General features: G+C 38.9%; 1 protein-coding gene across 2 annotated transcripts in view; it reads left to right on the forward strand.

The window, feature by feature from the left end:
* Dpp10 (dipeptidyl peptidase like 10) overlaps positions 1–12,679 on the forward strand; it is a 723,175-nt gene that overhangs the window by 202,534 nt on the left and 507,962 nt on the right. The gene's annotated exons all lie outside the window — the stretch shown is intronic.

Below are 12,679 nucleotides of genomic sequence, written 5' to 3' on the forward strand. Positions count from 1 at the left end.
CAGGGAGCAGGCAGCAACTAAGAACAGCTAATCACAGCCCATCCATAGCCAGGAGCAGAGACATGAGTGCCAGTGGGACTTGCCCTCAGACAGCTTCCTCTACTCTTTTAAAAGTCTTGGTTGCATCCTGAGTGAGTTAACCCAGACCCAGAAAGATGAGCATAGTATGCACTCACTCATAAGTGAATACAAACAATAAGGAACCTACAGTCCACCCCAGAGAAACTAAGTAACAAGGAGTACCTTAAGAAAAGCATATAGATTCCCCTGGGAAGGGGAAATAGACAAGATCTCCTGAGAAAATTGGGAGCACTGGGGTGTGGGGAGAAGGGAAGGCAGAAAGGGAGCAAAGAGGAGAACTTGAACTCGAGAGAACTGGATAGTCCAGATGGGGCAAGGACGGAGACAGAGAGCAAGAAAAGAGGTATATTGATTGAACCATTATGGGGCTAGCAAGAAACCTGACACTAGAGAAATCCCCAGGAATCCATAAGGATGACCTGGTGCGGGAAAATTATCTGCATTCTGTCAATCATGTATTTTAATAAAATGTTGATTGGCCAGGCAGGAAGTATAGGCATGTCAACCAGACAGGAAGTAGAGGTGGGGTGATGAGAACAGGAGAATGCTAGGAAGGTGGAAGCCCATTCCTCCCATTCCTGCCCAGACCACCGAGAAGCAAGATGTAAGCTGCCCCACTGAGAAAGGAACTGAGCCATATGGCTTACATAGATAAGAATAATGGGTTAATATAAGCTACAAGAGCTAATAAGTAGCCTGAGCTAATGGACCAATCAGTTTATAACTTATGGAGATGTCTGTGATTTTCTTTGGGGCTTACCAGGCTGTGGGGAATGGGGCAGGACATAAACCCCAAAAAGCCAGATCTCCTGTTACAATGACCCAAGTTAAGACTCTAAGCAGTTGTGGAGTGGGTGGCCCAACTGGCCTTGCCCTGTAGTCAGATTGTTGACTATCTTAAATTTCACCATAGAACCTTCATCCAACAACTGATGGAAGCATAGGCAGAGAGCCACAGCAGAGCACTGGACTGAGTTCCCAAAGTCTAGTTGAAGAGTGGGAAGAGTGAGAATATGAACAAAGAGGTCAAGACCATGATGGGAACACCCACTGAAACAGCTTACCTGAGCTAATCAGAGCCCACCAACTCTGGCTGGACAGGGAAGAAACCAGCCTAGGTCAAAACTAGTCTCTCTGAATGTGGATGACCGATGCATGGCTGGGGCAGACTGAGAGGCACCAGGATTTATCCCTACTGTTTGTACTGGCTTTTTGGAACCCACTGTCTTTGAAGGGATTTTTTGCTCAGCCTATATATAGTAGGGAGGGCCTTGGTCCTTCCCCAAAGCAATGTGCCTTACCCTCTCTGAGGAGTGGATGGGGGGTGAGGTGGGATGAAAGCTGGAGAGAATGGGAAGAGGGGAAGGAATGGCACCTGGGATTGGCATATAAAATAAAAAAGACAGATTAAAAAAATAATAAAAATAAAAGTCCTGGTTACAAAAACCAGGATTTAGTGCCAACCATTTCCAAGTCTGTGCCTTCTAAACGAAATAAGGCAGTCATGAAAATTCCCCCAGAGACATTCTCATAGAGCATCTGATCTAAACAATCTTTCCCTGAGATACTCTGGGAAATCCCGCAAGCTGTGTTATTCTTTCTATTCTTCTAAATATTATTCATTATCTTACATTTTGTTGGCATTCAAAAATGTTTGTTGAATAAGAGTAAGTTTTTTCAAATGTCATGCTTTTTTATTAAGTTTTTCAATATGGGTGCATTTTTTTTCTTTACTTCAGACTTTTTATTTCAATTTTTTTCTTTTTATTGATTTTATTGAGCTACACATTTTTCTTCACTCCCCTCCTTTCCTCCCCTTTCCTTTTTAACCCTTTCTTGTGACCACCACATTCCCAATTAACTCAGGAGAGCTTGTTTTTCTTACCTTCCTATGTAGATCCATATATGTCTCTCTTAGGGTCCTCATTATTGTCTAGGTTCTCAGGGATTGTGAATTATATGCTGTTTTTTTTTCTTTTTTCTCTATGTCTAAAAGCCACTTGTAAGTGAGTACATATGATATTTGTCTCTCTGGGTCTGAGTTACCTCACTCAGTATGATGTTTTCTAGATCCATTCATTTTTCTATAGATTTCAAGATGTCATTATTTTTTTTCTGTTGGGTAGTACTCCATTGTGTAAATGTATCACATTTTCCTTATTCATTCTTTGGTCAAGGGCATTTAGGTTTTTTATTCAGTCTTTTTAGTGTTCTGTAAACTTCTTGTACCTTCATAAACATATCCATTTTAAGATTGGGAAAGTTATTTTCTATGATTTTATTGAATATATTTTCTGTGCTCTTGATTTGAAGTTCTTCTCATTCTTCTATCACTATTCTTCTTAGGTTTGGCCTTTTCATAGTGTTCCATATCTCCTAGATAGTTTGTCTTAAGCTTTTGTTAGATTTAACATGTTCTTTGACCAATGAATCTATCGCCTCTATCATATCTTCAAGGTCTGTGACTCTTTCTTCCAGCTCTTGTATTTTGCTGCTTATGCTGGGTGTAATTCTTTATCTTGTCACAGTAACAGAACAACAAAAAGATACTCGCAGAAATAATTTAGTTTATCTCATGATTGATGTTGCAACCCATCATTGTGAGGACGTCAAAGAAGTGGGGACTTTAAGTAGCTAGCCATTCGAATTAAAGAGCAGAGAGGAATGAATTAACGCATGCATGCCTACTACTCAGCTGCCTTCCTTTGCTCTTATACACACCCAAGTCCAAATCTAGGAAATGGTGCTGTACACAGTAGCCTTTATCTTTCCAATTCAGTAACAAAATCAATATTGCAGACATGTCCATGGGACAACCTCATCTAGACAGTCCCCCTTTGAGGATCACTCTCAGGTGATTCTATGCTGACAATTAAAACAAACCATCACAATATGACAGACATTTTCCTATTTGAGGAACAAGACCATTTAATGATATGCTAAGACTACTTTACCAACTGGGAGCAAACATGACCATGCAGGTAGAACTGAATATTAATTAGGGTTCATCATATTGATTTTAAGTGCTTTAATTCTGTTCACTAATTAGGAGACAGACAATTTATATATCACATAGTCATTATCCAAAATCCCCTAGGAAATTAATTTTATTGGACAAACTTTATAAAGAAGACCAATGTAATTGGAATACTACTAATTAATTAAAAGGATCAAGTGAACCAGATAATCAGGCTCCTTTCTTTCTTATGAGTAAAAGCAAAGGATTCTGTGCTGTGTGACACTGCTGCAAGAGACAGTTTCTTTTCTCCCACTAGTCCTGGGATCACTGAATGAAGCTCTGCAAATAGGGCCCAGGAATAAAAGACTAAGGATGAACTATGTGTCGTGTATACCACGGTTCTACTCAGTGATGCATCGATCACAAGGAAGTCTCATGTGCAAACTGATAGAGCACCTTATCAAAGAATAGTCATTTTATAGCTCCTGTACAAATTATGTTGCAATAACCTGATTCAGTGCTGATTTCCACTAACTCTAAGTAAGAGTGATTTTTTTTACTTCCTGCCTCTCCCTCCCTTCCTCTGTCCCCCCTCATCCTCCCTTTAATGTGTGTAAGTAAGCATTTGTGTATGAACAACATACATTGACATATGTTCTTTCTGTAGAGACTAGAGGGTATCTAGTGTCACCTGTCAAGTGTATCTTTCCTTCTCTGTCTCCCTCTCTCTTTCTTATTTTTTTATTTCTTTTTTTGATACAGGATTTCTCTGTGTAACAGCCCTAACAGTCCTGGAACTAGCACTGTAGACCAGGCTGCCCTTGAACTTACAGAGATCTGCCAGGTGAAATTTTCTTGATGATGGTTCTCACTCAGGTCCTCATGCTTGCATTTTACCTACTGAGATATTTTCCTAGCCACCAAGAAATACTTTTATTTTTACAAATTGTCAACCTGTGACATTACACCTGGAACTCAATAAATTAATGAAACTTATTAAATAAATAAATGATAGAATAAGCTGGATATTTCTATACCTTGGTATTTTAAGGTCCGGTCTGAAGTCTTATTGAACGTGGATGTGTAGGAATGAGATCAGTCTGGTAGGACACTGCCTGTGAATTTTAGCCTCCACCAGCAATAGGGAAATACTTGCAATGCTTCTCATTCAAGCTCATGAAGACTTTGAAAAATTCCTTAAAAGTCTGGAACACACCTGCTATTTACATGAGTGTAACACAATGTGTGCTTATTCTAGAACCTGTCTATTTAATACTGTTCTGTTAATTATAGCAAATTCACAGTAAGAGACATCCAATCTCCTCTATAAGTGATTACTCTTTAATTAGTTCTTTAAACCTTATTTTTTTAAATGTGTGTGTATGTATTCGTCAACATGTGTGCATACTATATGTGGGTGTGCCTGAGTGTTGGGTTCATAGGGGTCGTGCAAAGATGGGGACAGACCAGCAAGTCTAATAATCCAGAAGCAAAGTTTATTCCAAGAAAAAAATAAAAATTAAAATAACAAAAAAATACCACGGGGCACAAAAAACAACTGATCAGCTAGCTGAGATCACCGCAAGAGATGGGTTTGTAAGGCAGCGGCAAAGGCCGGCTTCTAAACCCACCTTATAGTAAGGGACACCAAGCATTAGGTCTGAATAAAGGAATTTTTACAGTCTCGAGGTAAAACTCAGATACAGATTGCCTTACTTTACAATCTTCATTAACAGAGTTTTTCAGTTAACCTAGTGTTTTTACTTAATGTATTGTCTTCATTGGTATTTCCAGTGGTGTTTACTAAACTCTGTGCTCTCCCCTTTGATGCTACCAGTTTCACACAGCAGGGAAAATGTGTAACCCAGAGGTCATGTATATCCACCTCCTAAAGGTTAACTCAGCTCATATCCATCCTTAATCATGATGATCTAGGTGTTATCTCAGGCTAATTCTCAGTTTGCAGAGAGATGCGTCAGCTTTGTAAATAGAGCTATGGGTTTTAAAGTGGAGTGACCACTGTTAATAATTAATCCTTAAGCTGCTGACAGTCTGTTCTCATTCTCCCAGAGAATATTACAACTTTATATTCCTTTAGTTCTACATTCTTATTTCTGGAATCCACATTTTTTAAAATTTTCTTATTCTTGGACTTTTCATGAGGAGGCCAGAAGAAGGAGGTAGACTCCCTGCAGTTACAGAATGTTATGAGCAATGTGACATGAGTTCTGGGAGCCAAACTCAGGTCCTCTGGGAGAGCAGCAGGTACTCTCAACTGCTGCGTCATCTGTCCAGCCTCCAGTTGTTTCATGATTTAAGCATACCTATTTACTGTAAACCAACTTTGTCACATCAAAAGTAACCGACTCCTTTTTTTACTACAGACAGGTCCATGGCAAAATTGGGAAGAAGTAACAACTTTTGTTGTTAGTGGTGGACGAATTAACCTAACCTCCAGCAGATGCTTCTTAACCATCTCATATTTGTTTAAGAACCTCACCTTTGTCTTATGTTAGAGACCTTGCAGAGTGTTTACAGAACCAAGGGCCATTTCTCTTAAGTTCAAGGAAGAAAAGGCAACCCAACAGTTTGTGTTTATGTCCCCTGAAATGCTTGTTGACTACACACACCACCATTCCTAATGGTAATCATTCAAAGAAATGATGATTGCCCCAAGGGCTATTTTTAGTCGTGAATAATTATATGTTAGCCAACTGGTATTGTCTACCAAATGGGTGATGGCATTTTGGTGGATGACACATCCCATGGCTCCAGCTGTGTCATTGTGGCACTACATTCTCCCTTTGAGTCTCTGCAGAAGGAATTATTCATACAGTGATCTTACTCTCTTTTTGTCACTGTTTTGTCCTTTTGCACTACTTGATGTCAAAAGTTTTTAAACAAATTCCTCAAAGCATCGCAGCTTTGTCCTTAAATTCTTGATTAAATATTGACCGAGAAGTAAGATGCATCTCTGAGCACATCAAATTTATTTTACTATATCATATCCCGAGGTGATCAGCTTCGAGAGAGGAAACATTTGTATAATTTAATATTAAAAATTACCAATTGAAGTTCCATACTAATAAATATCTGGCCCAATGTTAAGTTGGAAACAGAAGCAATGCTTTAACAGTGTTTCCTCTGTTTTTTTAAAGAATCTGGGGAAAGAACAAGATGAATGGTGTGCATGGAAGTAGGAGGAAGTCAAAATGTCTTTAGAAGTAACAACTTATTATTTTCTTTCAGTGATGTTAAATAGATTTCAGTGAAACAAGCTAATATGCCTTTGGTGTCATATAATGGTGAGGACTGCTCTGACGGCCAGGGACATGACTTCTCCCTGCGAGAATTCAGATAAACCTAGAAGCTACTACTTGTGTGTCATTTTCAAATCTGTATAGCAGACAGGTGGTCTTGATGGTCATGAAGGCCTGCTCTGGAAGTGAATATTTGAGGATAGTAAACTGCCTCTATTTTCTCTTCTCTTATCAAATGGGAAATAAAGGTAAGTCCTTACATTTTAGTGACATCTTATTTATTTATTTATTTATTTATTTATTTATTTATTTATCTTATGTGTATTTTGCTTTGGGAGTATATCCATGTGACTACAGTGACAAGTTGGCTGGAATAAGATGACAGATCTCTTGAAGCTAGAATTATAGGCAGTTATGAGTGATGGGAAACAGACTAAGGTCCTCTGAAAGAACAGTATGCATGCTTAACCACTGAAATATCCCTTCAGCTCTTTAATTCCACTTTAGATAGTTTTGTTTTCTTGACCCTAAAACTTAGAATCATCAAAGCACATTAAAGCCCTTAATCTTTGGGAAATTTGAATAAGCTATAATGCATTTTACTGTTGGTAAATAATTTATTTTATAGAAAGGACATTAGTTTTGTATCATGACAGAGAGATCAAAAGAGAGAGAGAGAGAGAGAGAGAGAGAGAGAGAGAGAGAGAGAGAGAGAGAGAGCTGGGGAGATGGCTCAGTGGTCCAAGCACTTTCTGTGCAAATATGGACCTGGGTGGAACAACTGACACCCATGTCAAAAGCTGAACTTGAACTCACAAGCCTATAACCCAGTGCAGTCTGAGTAGAGAAAAGAGTGTCACTAGGGTTTTCTGCTTGCTATTCAAGCTCCCGTTTCACAGAGAGAGCTTGCCTCAAGAGAATAAGACAGAGAGTGATAGTCCAAGGCACCTGATACTCTCTGGCCTCTTACTCACATATGTGCACATATAGTACACACATACACACACATACACATATCGTTTGGAAAAACTGCCCTATTTACTGTTGTGAATCTTTGAGCTATACTTTTTTTATTTCCCATTTTTCAAAATTAATATTTTACCTATAATAAATGTGTGTTTTCTTTCAGACAAGTAGAAAATAGTTTTTGAGAATAACAAAAGATAGAATTATATATAATATTTTCAGGGTATATATGTAATGCTAATTTTAATATATTTAATTCTGCCGAACATTTTCAGAGTGTAACATGGATCAGGAAATTCTATTAAGTGGGCAAGGTAGTTTATAAATCAGAATATATTTAATGTAGCTTTTCAGTTTTTTTCTTTGAATTTCATTGTTCATCACTTAATTTGAGTGACCCAAAGTATTCATACAAAATGCATTTTTTCTGTGTATAATAATTCTTTTCAGCCCTATTCAACATTTAATGGAATGATTGTGGTGCAGCGAAAATAATACTTCCTATGAAGATCTTTGAAAAAGATAGTCCTTGACTTTCTTTTAAAAATCTTGTTATGTTTACAATAGTCATGTTATTTTGTCTTTGCTTACTGTAAGAAACTAAACATTGTTGTGATTCATATGTGGAAATTCTCGTTGCCATTTATGTTTTTTCTAGGTCCTTCACTAGTATAGGTAAATAAGAGAGTAAAACCAAAGCCTTTCATACTTGTAAATGACTTTGCTAAAAATGATGTCCTTAGAACTTTGTAAAGACAGGATGAACAGACACTATTCTCATGACAAGCTCCAAATAGAAACTGTCTGCTGTGCTGTAGAATTTCAGGTCTGGTGGAGAGAACTCTACCAGGAACTAGTGGATAGAACTCTACCAGGATCTGTCAGTATTTGAGTTTGAGTTTCTATAGGAAGTGTCTTGCCGGGGGACATGAAGACTGGTTATTGGATTTTCGGAACCATTGTGCATTTCCAGATATATCCATTTATTTTCTTGTTACCGTGATAAAATATCTGAGAAAATTATCAGCCTCGATTATTTTTCTATTGTTATGATAAAACACCATGACTAAGGCAACTTATAAAAAATGAGTTTGCTTGAGGCTTACAGTATTGGATAGATAGAATCTGTGAGCATCGTGTCATGGAAAATTGCAAGACACAGGTAGGACTATGCTGTGACAGGGTTTGAGTGCTTACCTCTAATCCATAAGCAGGAGGCAGTGAGAGCTAACTGGAATAGGCCTGGACCTTTAAAACACCAAAGCCCAACCTGCAACCCAGTGACAAACCTCTTCCAACAAGGGCACACTTCCAAATCCTTCTCAAATACTTCCACCAAGTAGGGACCAACCATTCAAATATATGGGCCTAAGAGGAGCTGTTTTCTTTCAAACAAAGGTAACAGCCGAAGAGAGAAAGGGGATATTTGGCTTCCTGTTACAGGGTACGTTCCATCGTTACTGGGTAGGGTGATATCAGCTGTGTGAGGTATCTGGTCAAATGGCATTGATAGGCAGAAAGTAGAGATGAATGCTGGTGCTCAACTCACTTTCTCATTTTGATTTAGCTTGGACCCCAGCCCGTGGAATGATTCCACCTACAGTCTGAGTGGATTTTTCCACTTCAGGGATCCCAATTTAGAGACAGTCTCCCAAGAATATGCCCAAATGATTGTCTCCAAGGTAACTGTAAATACCGTAAAATTATTATTATTAAATATAACACCACAGAAAAGAGAGGGAACTGTGGGAACTGTTACATTTCCAATTCATAGTTCAAGGAAGGCAGGCTGCTCGCTCTCCTAACTAGGCTGGCCCAGTCTTAGACCTGATCTTCCATGTATGGTTTCTAAGAGCAAGCAGATCTTAAATTAGGCAAGAATCATGGATGGAAATTGACTGGGCTATGTATGTGTGGATAAATATTAGAGCATTTGGTTTGAAGAAAGAGTATCCATGTAGGGTCACAGCTGGGAAGCACAGTGGAGAATTCTAAGGCTTGAAATATATCTTTTGTTAGTAGAATGTAGACATGGAATTTGTTAGATACAAGGGCAGGGACTATGACCAGGTTAGAAAAGTATTCAAAAATGAATTATAGACTATTTTATCATATGGATAAAGACATTTGGAGTTTATTCAAAATGGCATAAAGAAGACCATTGTATTCATGTGGCAGGTGACATGAACAGACTTCTATTTTTAAAGCTGGAACTTGAAACTCTTAGAGCCTTTGAAACTTAACATCTCAAACAGCCAAAGGGTCACAGTTGGCTCCCAGACATTTTAAATGGAAATACAGTTCTCTAAAGAAGGAGAAAGAGTTGTTTCTGCTATATTCCTCTTTAAAATATCAATGAAGGATCATACAGGATGCAGGTTACTACTCCTGAAGGTACTCATTAAGGGTTGTGGAAATTAATATCTGTTTACTAAAACAAAACTTTTATTTATAGGCTGGTATGTGTGGATTAACTCTGTATAAAGAAAAAAGAAAGGAAAACCTCTATTAAATATTATCAATGAAATGGATAGATAAAAATAATTAAAAGCATTTATCCTAGCATGTTTAATTTTTATTTTAAGATTGAATTGGAGAATTAAAGCTGCTTTCAAAGTACTTCCTAAGAGGTGAAATTATTTTTCCTGAATAGCAAGATTGTGATAGGATGGGAGTTTAAACAAGCAAATGTTTCCCTCCCTTCCTTTCTTCCTTCCTTCCTTCCTTCCTTCCTTCCTTCCTTCCTTCCTTCCTTCCTTCCTTTCTTTCTTTTTTTAGTAATCTCCTCATTTGTTCAAATAGCAGTCCTAGAAAATGTATGTGAAATCAAATCACCAACAACCCTTTCTATTTATATGTATTTTCAGGAAAATATTTAACCATTTCAAATATGAGACATTAGTAGATGTCTAAAACTTGTATTCAGAGTACTCTATGGATGTTATAAAAGCTGAGGGTTAAGGTGCTATGGATGTGGCTCCAAAGGTAAAATCTTTACCATGCAAGCAAACCTGAATTTGATCTCTAGAACTCAGTTGAGTAAGGCAGGATAGTGGTTTTTGTTTGCTTGTTTTGTTTGATTTTGAGAAAGGGTCTCACTGTGTAGCCCTGGCTGGAACTCATTTGTAGACTGACTGAACTTGGACTTATAAATATCTGCCTCTGGAGTGTTGGGAGTAAATACATGGTACTTACACTTGTAATTTTGGCACTGGGGAAGCAGGAGACAGATGCATCCATGGGCCTATTGGCCTGCCATCCTAGTTTTCTTTTAGAGTTTCTGGCCAATGAGAGACACAGTATCATAAAAAATAAAATGAAGAAGTGTTTGAAGAAGACATTTCATATTAAACTCTGAACCCCAAAACTTAGCTCTGGTTTACTCTAGAAGCTCTCTTTTTGGTCATATCTTTCTGTTTCTACAATGCATCATCTTCTACCATTCTTACATGAATATGGATCTCATTGACTTTGTTGACTGTTTCTTTGGACATCTTTCTTCTTTTTTAAGAATATCTATTTTGAAAGATAAGTTATTGGGGAAGGTGCTTGCTGTACAAGTGAGAAAGCCTGTGTTCAATTGTCTATAGCTACATAAAAAACAGAGCCGAGTAACTGTTGATTATTATCACCAAGTAAACACATGTGGGTCCTTTGGGTTTCTGGCTCCCTAACCATATCAAATCTGTGAGTTCTGTGCCAGTGAGAGATCTTGTCTTAAAAATTATGCTTATGGCTGCAGAGGAATAGCATTTGAGGTTGACCTAATATATTCACACAAGTATATGTCTGTACTATATACATACACACATGCATAGGATACCAGTCAGATTGACTTGAGATTCATGGCAAACAACTCACTTCACTGTAATCAACCTTTTAAAGGCCTTGCCTCTAAGTATTCTTATACTCTGAGATAACTGAGCTGAGGGCTTCAACCTAAGACTTTGGGGTGTGGATGGCTAGTGAGGTGGCTCAACACATAAAGGTGTTTGTCTCCAAGCATTCTGTTTTTTTTAATTTATAAAAGTTTATTAATTTATAAAAGTTTCCATTTCCACCCCTCCCCCCAACACCCTCCCTCTCCCCCCACTCCTTCTCCTCCTCCCTCTCCATCCCTAAGAGCAGTCAGGGTTTCCTGACCTGTGGGAAGCTCAAGTTCCTCCCCCCTCCTTCCAGGTCCAGGAAGGTGAGCATCCAAACAGACTGGATCCCAAAAATCCAGTATATGCAGAGGAGACAAGTCCCAGTGTCATTGTCAATGGCTTTTCAGAGAGACCCCGTGCCAGCCACATTCAGAGAATCCAGCCACATTCAGAGAATCTGGTTGGATCACGTGCTCATTCAGTCCCAGTCCCACTGGCCTTGGTGAATTCTCATTAGATCAGTCTCCTTGTATCAGTGGGTGAACGCACTCCTCACGGTCCTGCCTTTCTTGTTCATGTTCTCCTTCCTTCTGCTCCTCATTTAGACCTTGGGGTCTCAGTCCAGTGCTCCAATGTGGGTCTCTGTCTCAATCTCCATCCATCAACGGGTGAAGGTTCCCTCTGGTCTTGCCTTCATTGCTCAAGTTCTCCTTCCTTCTGCTCCTCATTTAGACCTTAAGTTCTATGGTGATATGCAAAATATTCATCAGTATGGTTATGGGCCAAGGCCGGTTCAGGCACCCCCTCCTCTGTCCAGAGAACAATCTGGGGATCTCTCCTTGGAACTGGGATCCCCTTTATAAGAAAGTCTCTTGTAAACCCTAAACTGACTCCCTTAGTTGAGATATATTCTTCCCTGATCCCATATCCATCCCTCCTCCCTCCTGCCATCCCAGTCCACCGAGCTTTCCCCATTCCTCCCCTACTCCCTTCTCTCTAACCCTCTCCCCTTCCAACATCCTCCCCACCCCCCCATGCACCCGAGGTTGCCTGGCACTCTTGTCTACTTCCAATCTCCAGGATTATAACTACATGATTTTCTTCAGGTTCACCTTCCTATTTAGCTTCTCTAGGATCACGAATAATAGGCTCAAAGACCTTTAATTATGGCTAGAATCCACTTATGAGTGAATACATACCATATTCCTCTTTTGGGGTCTGGGTTACCTCACTCAGTAAAGCGTTTTCTATGTCCATCCATTTGCACGCAAAATTCAAGATGTCATTGTTTTTTACCACTGAGTAAAACTTTAATGTGTATATGTTCCACACCTTTTTTAACCATTCTTCTATTCAGGGCCACCTAGGTTGGTTCCAGGTTCTGGCTATCCAAGCATTCTTGGAACCCACAGGGTAGAAGAAAATCTTCTTCTCACAGCCTATCTTCTGACCTCGACATGTATGTTGCCCCACATGAACTTCCAATAAGTAAATTAATTAACTAATTAATAGTCAAAAACATAATTGAGTCATGAGGGGTTGTCGTT

The sequence above is a fragment of the Myodes glareolus genome, chromosome 5 (assembly GCF_982192425.1).
Source record: "Myodes glareolus chromosome 5, mMyoGla1.1, whole genome shotgun sequence".
NCBI lineage: Eukaryota > Metazoa > Chordata > Mammalia > Rodentia > Cricetidae > Myodes > Myodes glareolus.